Below are 16,044 nucleotides of genomic sequence, written 5' to 3' on the forward strand. Positions count from 1 at the left end.
GAAAATAAAAAGATATTATATTTAAATATATAATTTGTCCACCATACCTCAATAACGCTGGGGAAAATTTTAAATAAAAAATTAAAATAGTTAGGTTTATAATTATATGTTATGTATACTTTATCATAATAAAAAATAGAATAACATTCAAATAAAAATTTGAATTGATAAAAGTAAAAAGATGGGTGCAAAGAAATAAGTACAGAGATATTATTGGATTAACAAAGCCAAAGCTGGTTGGATCTTGCCTAGAAATATAGACAAATATACTTATCCGAAGAAATAAGGGCATTTATACTATACAGATACTTACAATAAAAACCCAAATTGAATATGTATTGCTGAGGCTAGATTCTAGAGTTTGCACATACTAATTTTTTTAAAAACTGACTCTCACCTGAGCACGTTTATGTAGCCATTTTTGTACCCTAGTGAGTAACGACAGATACATCAAGATGGATAATGAGCATTACTAGAATGTAAATTATTATTTAAACTTTCATTCATTTTAAATTTATTTTAAAAACACAACTCTTGAAGTGATGACTTGCATAGATACATATTATTACTTATTTGTTGAATCTCTGTTTTATTGCGAGTGTTGTCATGGAGAAACTTGCTAATCCATCAGCCAGCCATTGATTTCTAATATAGACCCAGTCTGAGTCCTAAATAGAAATTTCAGTGCAAAAAGGGTCAGTGTTTCTGATGAAGACTATCCACCTCCCCTTCATTTGTGGATCATTTGAATCTAAATTTAAAAAGATTTCAGAAATCAGTGGTGGAATAGTCACATATAAACTAAATTAGCCACAGGGAGTCAGTTATAAAAAACATAGATTCAGCTCATGCCTCCAGATATAGCTTCCAATTTACAGAAAATTTGTGAGTTGATTGGACATCTTAAATAACATCATATTTATGCTACCAGAAAAATCCAGATTGTAGATAACTACATGGTGAAGGACCTGTTATCTTCAAAAACAACAACAAAATGATTGTAAAAAAAATTATTTTACATTAAAAAATTGGCTAAATTGGTATATTTTGAAGTTAGGTGATGGATACATGTGGTTTTTATGTTAATGTCTCTGCTTGAATATATATTTAAAATTTTTCTTATTAAAAATTAAAGAACTATATATAAAATAGGCAATTATTAAGAATCTATGCTGAAGTTATTGACAAAGCAATTTTTATATACTATATCATGAAACTATCTTGTAAATTAGGTAATTTTCTTCAATTTCAGATAACCAAATTATATGGTATGTGGCCAAAACTAATAAGAGATTAAAACCATATCTGATAAAATGTTTTGCTTTGTTTTTTTCCTTATGGATAAGTAGTAGTCAGTTTCAAAAGTATGTTTGTGGAATTCACTTCTAACTCAAAGAGGAAATGCTATCAGAGACCTCCCATAAATTCTACTTTTTCCCTACCCATACCATATCTTATAATTGAAAGATGTATGTATACAGAAACATATTTTATCTTAAATATTATATATTTGAAGCAAGGGTATTTTGCTTTTAATACATCCTTAGATATATATAGGGAAAGGTTGAAAAGAAGAGGATTGAGACTTTAAAATTAACCCATTTATGCTAGAAGTTAAAATTTTTGAAATTCGGTTCTTCAAAAATTTTCTGAAAATTCACATCACTTTTTGACAAGCTCGCAGCATGCCAAAATCTTCAGCAGTAACTAACTCTGTGTACCATGTGATAACATGTACCCTCAAGAGGCAGATATATGTGAAAAATCAGACTTCAATGATAACCTTGAGCAGTAGAGTATATAGTGGTCCCTTGTCTATCACGGAGGTTAGTTTCCAGAACCCCCTGTCATAGGCAAAAATTTGCAGAGTAGTAACCTTATATTTATATTATTATTTATATATATTTTAAAGCTTTATAAACCCTCCTCACACTCTTATAAACCTTTCCCACATGTTATTAACCTTTCCCAGACTTATTTTGCTTATTTTGCCTCTGTACGGCCAGTAGTTACGGACATCGTGGCCATGCACATGCAGGTTCCTATTAGATTCCGACAGATGGTAAAGAAACAGTGGAGCCAAAAAATGGTGGGCCATTCTTTTATTCAAGTCTCACACCAGCCTGCGAGCAAACATACAGAGAAAACACACTTCTCTTTCACTCAGGCCTCCCAAAACCATTGACACATTCTCCTGTTCCACAACCAGGAGAATCTTCTCTGGTTCCTCCTAGAATCAAAGGCCTCACCAGTCTCAGCAAAGCTTGTAAAGCCCCTCACCTTTGGTTTCCCATCTATTCACCTTCTTTCTCTCTCTGCACAAACTGGCTTCTTCTTCAGGACTCTGTATTCTCTCTGCTCTCACTCTGCAAACGGAGCTTCTCTCTCTCTGCCTCTCCTCCTCTTTCTCAAATTTTTGGTGCAAAAACCTCTCCTCCAGCAAACATTAGCAAGACAATGGTCCTTCCCAAGAAGGAAGGTAATTTGCAATTTCACAGATCACATACCTGGCGCTGCCCAGCGCAATTATTTTAAACAAAAAGTGAGCAAACTCAAAAAATACAACTTTTACAAACTCGTTTGCCCAACAACCACAAAAATAATTAAAATAATAAATATATTAAAATACCTATATACCACAAAACCCTGTGATATAGCAAAAAATCTGTGATACAAAATTAGATAAATACAATTTTTAAATCTGTGATACAGTGAGGCCTTGAAAAGTGAACTGCAATATGGTGAGGGATGAGTGTAAATCACTCCCATGTCATTACTGTTCCAATAACCCAGTCATTCTGGTAAATGATTTTCAGAATAGTGCCTCTTATGTGTAAAGATAAAGATATATAAAAAGGTCTTAAATATATAAATATTAAAAATGCTCTAACTAGTCTAACTCATGTGTAGGGGGTGAGAGGGTCATGTTTAAGTAATGTATAGTTTTTTCTGTTGTATCACTTTATACAGTGTGTCCGTAAAGTCATGGTGCACTTTTGACCGGTCACAGGAAAGCAACAAAAGATGATAGTAATGTGAAATCTGCACCAAATAAAAGGAAAACCCTCCCAGTTTCTGTAGGATGATGTGGCAGCATGTGTGCATGTGCAGATGATGACATAACACCATGTATACAGCGGAGCAGCCCACGGCCATGCCAGTTGAGATGTGGACAGTACAGAGGAAAGTTCAGTGTGTTCTGTGGCTCACTAAATTTGAATCCATGACCAAAGTGCAACGTGAATATCGGCATGTTTATAACGAAGCGCCACCACATAGGAATAACATTAGTCGGTGGGATAAGCAGTTGAAGGAAACTGGCAATTTGGTGGAGAAACCTCATTCTGGTAGGCCATCAGTCAGTGTCGAGTCTGTAGAGGCTATACGGGATAGCTACCTAAGGAACCCTAAAAAATCTGTGTGTGAGCCCACACAAACTGCACTGAATAGGTATGAAACAGGGAGAGTTTTCCTATTAATTGGTGCAGAGTTCACATTTCTATGGTCTTTTGTTGCTTTACTGTGACTGGTCAAAAGTGCACCATGACTTTACGGACACATTGTATTTGAAATCCTTTTTTCTTTCCAAAATTCTTGCACATTTTAGACATTAAATTAGAAGTATACACATACAACCAGCATCTTAGACAACCAAATGTCATACTCCTATTAACAGTATGAGAAAAAGACAATTCCTTTTGTGATTTCGGCAGAGACTTCTTAGAAAGAATTCCAAAAGAAAGAGTTGAATAATTAACACTGCAAACTATCTAATTATTTTAGCAAAGCTTATTTCACAGTTTTGCTTCAGTGTTCACCAGCTGTAGAGAAGGCAATCCAAACTCCCTAAATCAATCCCAGCTGCAGTGCTTGCAACACAATTAACACGTTTAAAAGTGAAAAATATATGTTAAAAAAACACAATGATTTGGGGTCAATTTAGAATGAGCTGTCAGAAAGTCAGAGATTTTCTAAATTCTCTGCATTTTTTTTCTGTGTCAATTGTAAATTTTCCTAATTAATTTGGATCAGAGGAAGGTTTTAAATTACTAAAATATTAATGCTACTTTCAAATATGTATTGCCTTTAGTTCAAGGTGAAGGATGTTTATAATTTTATAGAACTTGAAAGATATTGACTTACTTGTTTTGAAGAGAGAGGGATAATTATGTTACAATTATCCAGAAAGTGCCCATAGACAAATAGTTATAAATAATATACATGGCTGCTATGTTGAATACTATATTGGTAGTTCACATATCATATGATTTCCCTGCTACACAATCTTTACAGTAAGAATTATTGGAAGAATGTAAGAAATACTTGAAAGGATTCAGGAAGTAGTGCAGGAGTTGGGAACCTTTTTGGCTGAGTGAGCCATAAATGCTACATATTTTAAAATGTAATTCCATGAGAGCCATACAATGACCTGTGTACGTTACACATTATCCAATAAAAATTTGGTGTTGTCCCAGAGGACAGCTGTGATTGGCTCCAGCCACCCGCAACCATGAACATGAGTGGTAGGAAATGGATAGATTGTAATACATGAGAATGTTTTATATTTTTAATGTTATTATTTTTTTTTATTAAAGATTTGTCTGCGAGCCAGATGCAGCCATCAAAAGAGCCACATCTGGCTCATGAGCCATAGGTTCCTGACCCTTGAAGTAGTGGTTTGATGATTTGTGTACATAGGACTGATTTGGAGGCTTTATGCTGCCATTTCTCATCTCAACCTCACATTTCTGGAATCTGTATTTGGAAATAACACACATCTCACCTGAGATAGTATTTTCTTAAAAATAGTAATAATTGTTGTTCCAGGTGCTTTCAGAATTCTAGCTGCAAAATAGATTGTAGTTTTCCTTATGTAAACAATTTATTGTGCACATGTTATTCTTCACTTTATATTCATTTAATCATTCCATCCTCACAATAACCATTTATGTATTATTATTTCCATTTTTACACTTGAGGAAAGTGAGTCCCATAATAAAGATTTTCCCATGGTAAAAGAACCAACAAGCATTTGCTAATACAAACACACATACTGCAGTTGTTTCAGTGGTGCATAATGTTTCAAAACATTTTCCAACTATATCACTCCACATATGCTGCTATTATACTCATAAGTGAAAGATATACAGTAGTTGAAATTATAGTAATGCCTTTTATTTGAGATAATTTAGCACCTTTATATGTGGTGATGGTTGTTTATATTATAATAGCTTGAATTAGAGATGTGACCTCCCTAGCCAGGTAGGTCAGTTGATTAGAGTGTCATTCCAATATGCCAAGGTTGTGGGTTCCATCCCCAGTGAGGACACATACAATAATCAACCATAAATGCATATAGGTGGAATGACAAATTAAAATTTCTTCCTCAGATAAATAAATTTAAAAAATTAAAAAAATAATAAAGAGAGAATGAGAGATGTAGCAGAGAAAATAATAGTAAAGACCTGGTAATGAGTTGGAGACAAGGGAACAAAAAACAGAAGTAGCATCATGGTCACTGAAGTTGGGAGTTTGGGTGCTTAGGAAAATATTGATCTAATACTAATAGTAGCAGCCAGATTACCAGAAGAAATGGTGTTTTAAATTTTAATATGTGACATTTTATATTTGGAATGGGTTTAAAAGGAAATATTAAGAAAAATTAATGCTGAGCACAGTAATTCTACACACAATGAATTCATATATGTTGGTCAATTATTTGAATTCAAATGAAAAAAATTTGATCAAGAAACTAGGAGAAGGGGGAAAATATTAGTTAGTATAATAAAATACTAGAAAATATGAAGATAACATAAATTTATAGAGTTACTTAAACACAATTATAGAGATAATTCCTAGGAGGTAAAGGAGATACAGTACAGAGTCACATATAACAGTAAGAAAATAATAACTAACTCTAAGTGATTATATGAATTTATTAGAAACCATGGATGAAGGATTTTGACAGAAAATAAGATCTTAGCAAAAAGATTTTGCAGTGACATTAGTGTCTCAGAAATGTTTTATAGTGCCTCTATACAATAAATAAATAGATAATCATAATTTTAAAGATTTATTTATTAAAAAAACAAGTATAAACTATTAAGTGTTTATATTCTAACCATTTAGTAGCTCTTTCATAAAATAATACACATAAAATAAAAAGATTAATATTTTAATTTTTTAAATAACCACAATTATTAAGATGATGTCTATATCTTCTGGTACTACACAATTTCTTATAACATACACTCAGATTATTCACCACCATACTTGTTGTCTGTTTAACATTGAGTTTGCTTAGTACATACATACCTTTTTTTACAACTACCTCTGAAAATCCAAATTTGTAAAGATATGATGTCATCAAAAGGAAGGCAGTGTAATCTAATGTTGAAGTTTTGAACTCTCTGAGGTTAGCATTCACATATGACAGTTGTTGAATCTCACTGCATTTTCTTAGAATACCTAAAATATTAAGTGACATGTTTCTATATTTACTGCAGTGCCCTGGGATCATTTGGCACACAGTGTAGGAATCACGCACCAAATTATTAAATAAAAAAAAAAAGAGAGAGAGATTCCTGCAAGTCTTATTTTCCTTTGTGACTATAATGCTTAATTTAGATTTAATCAGTTGTACTAATCAACAATATAATTAAAGAGAATTTATATCTTTTATTTTGCTGGATTGGATAATGATGGAGGCAAGTGATTCAGTTTCTAGCAGTATTTACTTTTTAGAAAGGGGATAGTTAACTTCGTTTCTGTGTGAATGTTTGCCAAGGACCACTGAAAATCTGACAGAACGTACAGATGCCTTCTCAGAATAATTTTTTTCAAAATACAATATGAATATATAGTCATAGTAAAAGTTCTAGCTAATGCAAAAGATAAGACAAGAAAATGTATACAGGCCCTGGCCAGTTGGCTCCGTGGTAGCATCAGCCTACCATGTGGCTGTCCTGAGTTTGATTCCCAGTCACAGCACATAGGAGAAGTGACCATCTGCTTCTCTACCCCACCTCCTACTTTTCTCTCTATTTTTCTCTCCTCTCCTCCCACAGCCATGGCTTGATTAATTAGAGCGAGTTGACCTTGGGCACTGAGGATGGCTTTGTGGCTTCTGTCTCAGATGCTAAAAAAATTGCTCCATTGCTGAGCAATGGAGTGATGGCCTCAAATGGGAAGAGCATAGCCCCGTAGTGGGCTTTCCAAATGGATCCTGGTCCGGGTGCATATGGGAGTCTGTCTCTGTCTCTCTGCCTCCACTCCTCTTGCTGCAATAAAGTAAAAAAAAAAATGTATACATATTGAGAAGAAAAAAAATATTTTTCTAGATTGTCTAGAAAAAAAAGCTACAACTAACACAAACTCTTGGAACTAATAAGTAGAAAAGTGTTAGGGTACAAGTTTAATATACAAAAATCAATTGATTTTCTATATGTTGGCAATGAGCAAGTAGAATTTGAAACTACAAACACTTTACCATTTACATAGTATCCAAAAAAGTGACATGCTTAAATATAATTTAACCAAATATGTACAAAATCTATATGAGGAAAACTAAAGAATCTAATGACAGAACTCAAAGACGAATTAAGTGGAGACATGTTTTATGTTTGTATATAAGAAGATTCAGTGTCATTAAGATATCAGTTTTTCCCAATTTGATCTACAATATATTATTTTGTGAATATAAAAAACTGATTCTAAAGTTGATATAGAGAGGCAGAAGGTCCAGAAGAGCCAACACATTTTAAAGCAGAACAGTCAGTTGTTTTATACCAGTGTTCCCCAAACCTCGGGCCGCAGACTGGTACCAGTCCATGGGCCATTTGGTACCAGTCTGCAGAGAAAGAATAAATAACTTACATTATTTCTGTTTTACTTATATTTAAGTCTGAACAATGTTTTATTTTTAAAAAATAACCAGATTCCCTCTGTTACATCTGTCTAAGACTCATTCTTGACACTTGTCTCGGTCACATGATACATTTATCCATCCCACCCTAAAGGCCGGTCCATGAAAATATTTTCTGACATTAAACCAGTCTGTGGCCCAAATAAGGTTGAGGACCACTGGTTTATACTACACAACTCAAAGATTTAACTGGAGTAATCTGGAAATTGTGATACAGTCACCCCTCACCATATCACAGGTCACTTTTCACTGTCTCTCTGTATTGTGGATTTTTAAATTGTATACCTATTAATGAAATAATAAAAAATTGAATCAGTAGAGCCTGACCAGGCAGTGGCATAGTGGATAGAGCATCATCCTGGGACACTGAGGATCTAGATTAGAAAACCTAAGGTCACCAAGTGCGGGCTCATCTGGCTTGAGAACAAGTTTATCTGCTTGAGTGTGGGATTATAAGACATGACCCCGTGGTCACTGGCTTGAACCCAAATGTTGCTGGCTTGATCAAGGGGTCACTGGTTTGACTGAAGCCCACTGGTCAAGGCACATATAAAAAAGCAATCAATAAACAACTAAGGTGCTGCAACTATGAGTTAATGCTTCTCATCCCTTTCCCTTCCTGTCAATCTCGCTAAAAAAAGTAATAATAAAAAAAATGAGGATCAATAAAACAAAATAGAGAGCCCATAAATAAACCCACATGAACATAATCAACTGATTGTTGATAAAAGAACAAAGATAATACAGTGGAAAGATATAATCTTTTCTACAAATAGTGCTAGAACAAGTAGCATCCACATAAAAAAAGAAGAAGAAGAATTCAGGCACAGACTATACACCCTTCACAAAAATTTAACTCAAAATTGATTATAAGCTTAATGTAAAATAGGAAACTGTAAAAATCCTAGAAGATAACATAGGAGAACACCTAGATGATATCAATATGGCAGTGACTTTTTTTTTTTTTTTTGTATTTTTCTGGAGCTGGAAACGGGGAGAGACAGTCAGACAGACTCCCGCATGCGCCCGACCGGGATCCACCCGGCACGCCCACCAGGGGGCGATGCTCTGCCCCTCTGGGGCGTCACTCTGTTGCCACCAGAGCCACTCTAGCACCTGGGGCAGAGGCCAAGTAGCCATCCCTAGCGCCCGGGCCATCTTTGCTCCAATGGAGCCTCGCTGTGGGAGGGGAAGAGAGAGACAGAGAGGAAGGAGAGGGGGAGGGGTGGAGAAGCAGATGGGCGCTTCTCCTGTGTGCCCTGGCCGGGAATCGAACCCGGGACCTCCGCACGCCAGGCCGATGCTCTACCACTGAGCCAACCGGCCAGGGCCAGCAGTGACTTTTTAGATACAGTAACAAAGATATGATCCATGAAAGAAATAATTGGTAAGATGGACTTAATTAGAATTAAAAACTTCTATCTGAGAAAGTTACTGTGTAGAGAATAGAGAAGCCACAGACAGGCAGAAAATATTTACAAAAGGCATATCTGATAAAGAACTTGTAAATAGAAATATACAAAGAACTTTGAAAATGCAACAATAACAAAACAAACACCTTATTTAAAAATGGGTAAAATACCCAGACACCTCAGAAAAGAGGATATAAAGATAGCAAAAATAAGCATGTGAAAATATGCTCAACATCATATATCGAGGTACTACTACATACCTAACAGAATGCCAAAAAGCCAAAATATTGAAAGCACCAGATGCTGGAGAGGATGTAGAATAACAGGAACTCCTATTCATGGCTGATGGGAATGCACAGTCCTACAGCCACCTTATGACAATTTGGCACTTTCTTAAAAAACTAAACATACTCTTACCACAAGATCCAGTCATCACACAACATACTATTTACTCAGAGTTTAAAACTTATGTCCAAACAAAATCCTGCACACTGATATATAAAACAACTTAATCATAATTGCCAAAACTTGGGAGCAACCAAGGCATCCTTCAGTAGGTGAATGTATGAAAAAAACTGTGGTACATTCCTGAATTTGGAATATTATTCAGTTCTAAAAAGAAATGATCTATCAAGCTATGAAAAAACATGGAGAGAATGTAAATGCTTATTACTGAGAGAAGCTACTATGGAAAAGCTACATACTAAATGATTCCAACTATATGACATTTTGGAAAAAGCTCAACTATAAAGACAATAAAAGATAAGTGGCTACCAGAGTTTAGGTGAGAAGGGAAGAATGAATATGTAGATTTCAGAAGATTTTTAGGGCAGTGAACTCTTCTATTATGAGAATATAGTTGTGATTAAATTTCAGCACACATTTGTTCATAGAATGTATAACACCAAGAGTGAACCCTCATATAAACTATGGACTTTAGGTGATAATGATTTGTCAATGTAGGTAACAAATGCACCCTTATGATGCAAAATATTGACAATGGGAGAGGCTACATGTGTGTGAGGGCAGAGAGTGTATATACACTGTCTACACTGTCTGCTAAGGTTTTCTGTGAACCTAAAACATCTCTTAAAATATAGGTATATATATATAAATAAATAAGATTACAAAGAAAACAAATGTGGCATCAAAATGTTTTGCAAGTTTATTCATTTATTTTTAAAGATTTTTTTTTAGTGATTTTACAGAGAGAAAGGGAAGGGGAACAAGAAGTATCAACTTGTAGTTGCTTCAATTTAGTTGTTTATTGCTTGCTTGTCTTATTTGCCTTGACTAGACAAGCCCAGAGTTTCGAACTGGGGACCTCAGCTTTCCAGGTCGAGGCTTTATTCACAGGTCACGCTGTTTTTACAAGTTTATAATATAGTAATATATTTGTGTTTTAAAAAGAAATAACATGATCAAATAATAGGCCAATTACTCAAATCTTTAAGTAATAGTAAATAATAATATCTTGATAAATTTGTAATGACTATAGTGATATAAAATATCTCTCTATTTTAATTGTTTTCAAAGTCACAGGTACCAGTATTTTTACCTATGTTTATAATTGCAGGGGTTAACAAAAGCAAATATGTAATTGATTTTCACAACTAATTATCAGGTACTAAGAATTCTACCCAAATACCTTTGGGAGACTTATGAAACAAAAGTTAAAAATCATGATCAGTGTGTCTTTGTAAGGCAGAGACAAGAACTCTTGGAAAATGTTCTGCAGCATGGTGATGAGAGTTGATTCTGAAATCAGCCTAGAGTCTGTTTTTTGTTTGTTTGTTTTTACAATTAAGGTTTATCTGCACCTCTATGAAACACTTGCTCCTTATGTAACAAAGTGGATTCTCTTTCTGCAATATGAAATCTGTTATATATGGTTATAAGTGTAAAGAATGTATCAGGAATTCAGAAACACAGGTACTCTATGCCCTTTCTCCACTGGCTCAGCTCCAGTTACAGTAGGTATGATAGTATCCACAGAGTTGTACATTTTGGAGTCATAGATTTCCTTTAAGAAATAAACAAATATAAACAAAAACAAACAAAAATTCACATATCTATGGTAATTGACACAGTCAGACCTGGGACTTACAAAGTTATGTACCTATATTTATTGAATATTGCTTATTACCCCTACATCGTCTCCATTGTAATTGCATTCAAGAGAAAGGCTGAGCCACATTGAAGTTCTACATCTATAAGGTGCTCTTATTGTACAAAATCCATGTAATATAAACAAACTGTGAGATTTTTTTAAACAATATTATTACTTAAATAATTTTGGCTTCCCCGTTTACACTTAATTTTAAGGAAACATTTCAATATATATTGGAGAATAAGTGGAATATGAATAAAGTACTTTAAAATTTTTACAACCTGATTAGTGATATTACTAATTTCATGGGTATTGCTTTATTGTGTTATGGAAAGAGAAACACAAGTGAGATTGTTTTATATCTAATTTAAGATCTCATTCTCTTATGCATGGTGAGTGAGCAAGCATAGAATGTGTGTGGGTGCACTAGTAAAAGAAAAAGAGACTCAGAGTTCAAGGTTCGTACCCAATAATGCAATCAGAACTATTTTCCAAGGCCAACAACTGAGAGCTATTCAGATCAGTTCTGTGCTATAAAAGTTACTGTCCTAAAGATGAGGCTGTTTATGGATTTTTTTTTCATGCCAGTAACTTTATTTCAAAGAGAGATTTCAATTGCATTCTGTCGGACCTCAATAAATCTGAGCCAACAACTGAACTGCCGGAGAGAACGATAAAGCTGAATGAGATCTAAAAAGATTTACTATTAGTCAGTGTGTGGAGAGAAATTCACTCAACCATTAAAAATTATATTTTTCAACCAAAAGAGAAAAAAGTGACGTGGGAGTCAGTCTATATCAACAGATTGCTGATGAGATCCAGAGTTGTTAATCTGGAGGAGGTCTGCAACATCGCCTGTATCATCATCGCATCTCACAGCATCCAGGGATCTTCGGAGAAAAATGAGAGCAACACACATTTGTAGAATGTGTCATCCTTAAAAATCCACACAGAGGAAAGCAATTCCCACCAGGTTTACCTGTGAATTATGTCTGAAAATACAGTTATTACAATTTTCCATTTCTGAGCTGATGGCTGGCTGTGCCCGCCTTTCTGTAAAGTTGAATTGCTTGTCTGTGAAGCAGGAGAAAAAGTCAATGTAAAATAATTCAGAAAATCGTCATGAGTAAACTTCTGAAAGATTGATTTGATTGTTTTCAGATTGACTGCACTGAATGAAATGTTTATCTAAAGTTATTTTTCTCCTCTTTTAGATTTTTCTTTAATTATTCTAGACATTTTAGCAAAGCCATAGAAATATTATTCCACATATGTATATGGTATATATATGTATATATGATATATGTATATATATAATTCAAAGCTCTGTCATTTAATTTATGTCTCTCCCAATCAGTTTTATTATTTTAAAAATACTTATTTTAAAATGAAAAACCAGAACTTAGAAATATTTTCTTTACACATCCCTAACTTTGCCAGTTTATTTGCAATTTATGTCAGTATGAGTATATATCACCCAATAAAGCTATATTAACTGCTAATTATTGTTTTTGACTTGACTACATCAGAAGGAAAATCAAAAGAGTAATTGATATGGACTGGGGTATGTAGAAAGATAGATACATAGATAATTAACATGCAGAATTCTAATCTTGGTGCACTTCCAAAGATTGCTGATAATAATGTAATTGTCCAGGGTTTTTTTCTCCCTGAAACTATCTATAAATTAATGTGATAATGAGTCACCTAGAAAGAACCCATACAATATGTGGATTGTGAGCACTTTGTCCTCACTTTTTAAAAATATAGTTTTTATCCATTTGAATTTTTTATTAGATCTTTATTTGAGATTGAATAGATCTGTGTTGGTGAATTTACTTTGCCTCTGTGTACAATAACAGATTCACCTATCACCAACAAAGCTGCTTTTACAACTGTTTCTCAATAATTAAAGGTACTAGAAATATGGAATTTGAAGAACAATGATCTTTATTTACATTTTTAATAAAGAGGAAAATAATTTAAAATAATATATAGCTATGTCCTAATCCGATAGTATCATAGCAGGTCAGGAAAAGATAATAATACTAATTTGCTTCTTGTTTTCTCAGTTTCCTTATTGTTAAAGTACTTTATACTTTAACTGTATTTTCAGTTATTTTAATAAAAATGAAATAGTTGACAATTTGAATAATAATGGAAAAAAACTATTAAGGTTAAATGAATCAGAAAAAGAAAAATCTGGATCTTGTCATTTTAAAGTTGGGAAAGAAATTTTAATAGTACTGAGAGTAACAGATAAAGAAAAAGGCTTTGGCCCATCAATAGATGACTGGATAAAGAAGATGTGGCACATATACACTATGGAATACTACTCAGCCATAAGAAATGATGACATCGGAACATTTACAGCAAAATGGTGGGATCTTGATAACATGATACGAAGCGAAATAAGTAAATCAGAAAAAAACAGGAACTGTATTATTCCATACGTAGGTGGGACATAATAGTGAAACTAAGAGACATTTATAAGAGTGTGGTGGTTACGGGGGGGGGGGAGGTGGGAATGGGAGAGGGATAGGGGGTGGGGAGGGGCACAAAGAAAACTAGATAGAAGGTGACAGAGGACAATCTGACTTTGGGTGGTGGGTATGCAACATAATTGAACGACAAGATAACCTGGACTTGTTATCTTTGAATATATGTATCCTGATTTATTGATGTCACCCCATTAAAAAAAAATTATATAAAAAAAGAAAAAAAAGAAAAAGGCTTTGGTTATATCTAGGTATGGAAAGTTTTATACTATACTATGGTTCATAGTAAAACTATTAAATTTTGAGTTCACTAAATTTCCCTGCATAAAAAGTTAATAAACGGGAATTTTGATACAGCTAATAATATTAACTATTTTTTTAAATTCCAGATTTATACATTCTGTTATCTTACCTAACAATACAGTGCCATTTATCTAGGAAAAAAATTGTTGTCCATGGAGTGTAATTATCAGTTCAACTTGAAATGTATAAATAACATTATAAAATTACACTGAATTTATATGTAATCCAAGTAATAAGCAGGATCCTGTGCGGCTAGTATAGTATACACTATATACAACAGAAGAACATTAAAAGAGATATGTCCTTGCCATCCAAGGTTATATGAATATTTGTAATTTTTCTAGTCACCTACTTGCATTTCTTAAAGAACATTAAGGGACATAGCATAAAACTTTCCAAATCTACATATGCCCCCAAATATTTTTCTTCATCTTTTACTCTCAGTATTGTCACAATCTCTTTTCCAACTTTAATATTACAAGATCCCACTTTTTCTCTTTTTCTCATTCATTTAATCTCAAAGTTTTTGCTCCTATAAATATTTTTAATAAAATATTCAACTCTGATTTTCTAATTCTTTCTCTCTACCTTAGTTTTCTGAGTATTCATCACAAAATTTTAGGACTCAAGCTGACTCTCTACCCAAAAGGTAGAGAATCTGGAAGGGTTATGTACAGAAATTTTCTTGGAGGTAGATTAATCCCAGGATTAAATGGTGGAAAGTGAAAGTGATATGGTAATAAATATTGTTATGACTTACACTTATATCTTTTATGATTTTTACGTTTCAATATTTATGAATTTGTTAATCTGTTCCTTTGAGAAAAATAATGTTCTCGTCTTTTCCTAAGAAGAAAACTAGATTTTTAAAACTACATATTTTAAATAATATCAAACTATGGGGAACTGCTGTGGTTACAATTTGACTTTTCTTAGTCAATATAAATTGGTGTGAACAACTTTTCATCAAACACCAAACCAGACCTGTTTGCAGTAAATGAACTGTTACACATTCTCTTCTTTTTAAATTTTCATCATAAAATAATTTTTAGCTAAAAATTGATTTATTAACAATCTCTGTGAATATATATTATCAGTTTGACTTAATCAACTTATCTAAAAGAACCATTTCAAACTAAAACACAATATAACCATAGTTAATGCACTCTAGCAAGTAATTCCAGTCAGAAATATCATGTCCATCCATTGAAATGTTAAAAATTTATATCTTATGCTAAATTGAGAGTTTTTTTCAATATTTTTGTGCATATATATGTTTTATTTCACACAGTTGATCAGAAAATGCATTAGGACAAGAACTAATTATAATTCACTTAGCAGTCTCCTTTAGATGCTGTTAGATTGACTAATACATGACTTGCTATTTACACTTTGTATGGAATTTGCTATTTGCACTTTGTATGGAATTTGTAAAAGACAACAGTCAATTGTACCACATAATTGGTGTGGGTATAGGAGAGACATGAAGAAAAGAAAACAAAATGGGAAAAAGATGTGGACCCATGAGGGAGTTTAAAAATCTCCTAGCTTTACCTGACCAGGTGGTGGCACAGTGGATAGAGAGTTGTACGGGGACACGGAGGACTGAGGTTGCTGGCTTGAGCATGGGTTCATCTGGCTTGATGGAGGATCACCAGCTTGAGTGAGGCGTTGCTGGCTTGAGTGTGGGATCATAGACATGACCCCGTGGTCACTGGCTTGAGCCCAAAGGTCGCTGGCTTGAAGCTCAAGGTTGCTGGCTTGAGCCCAAGGTTGCTGACTTGAGTAAGTGGTTAC

This window comes from Saccopteryx leptura, chromosome 6, assembly GCF_036850995.1.
Source record: "Saccopteryx leptura isolate mSacLep1 chromosome 6, mSacLep1_pri_phased_curated, whole genome shotgun sequence".
NCBI classification, from domain to species: Eukaryota; Metazoa; Chordata; class Mammalia; order Chiroptera; family Emballonuridae; genus Saccopteryx; species Saccopteryx leptura.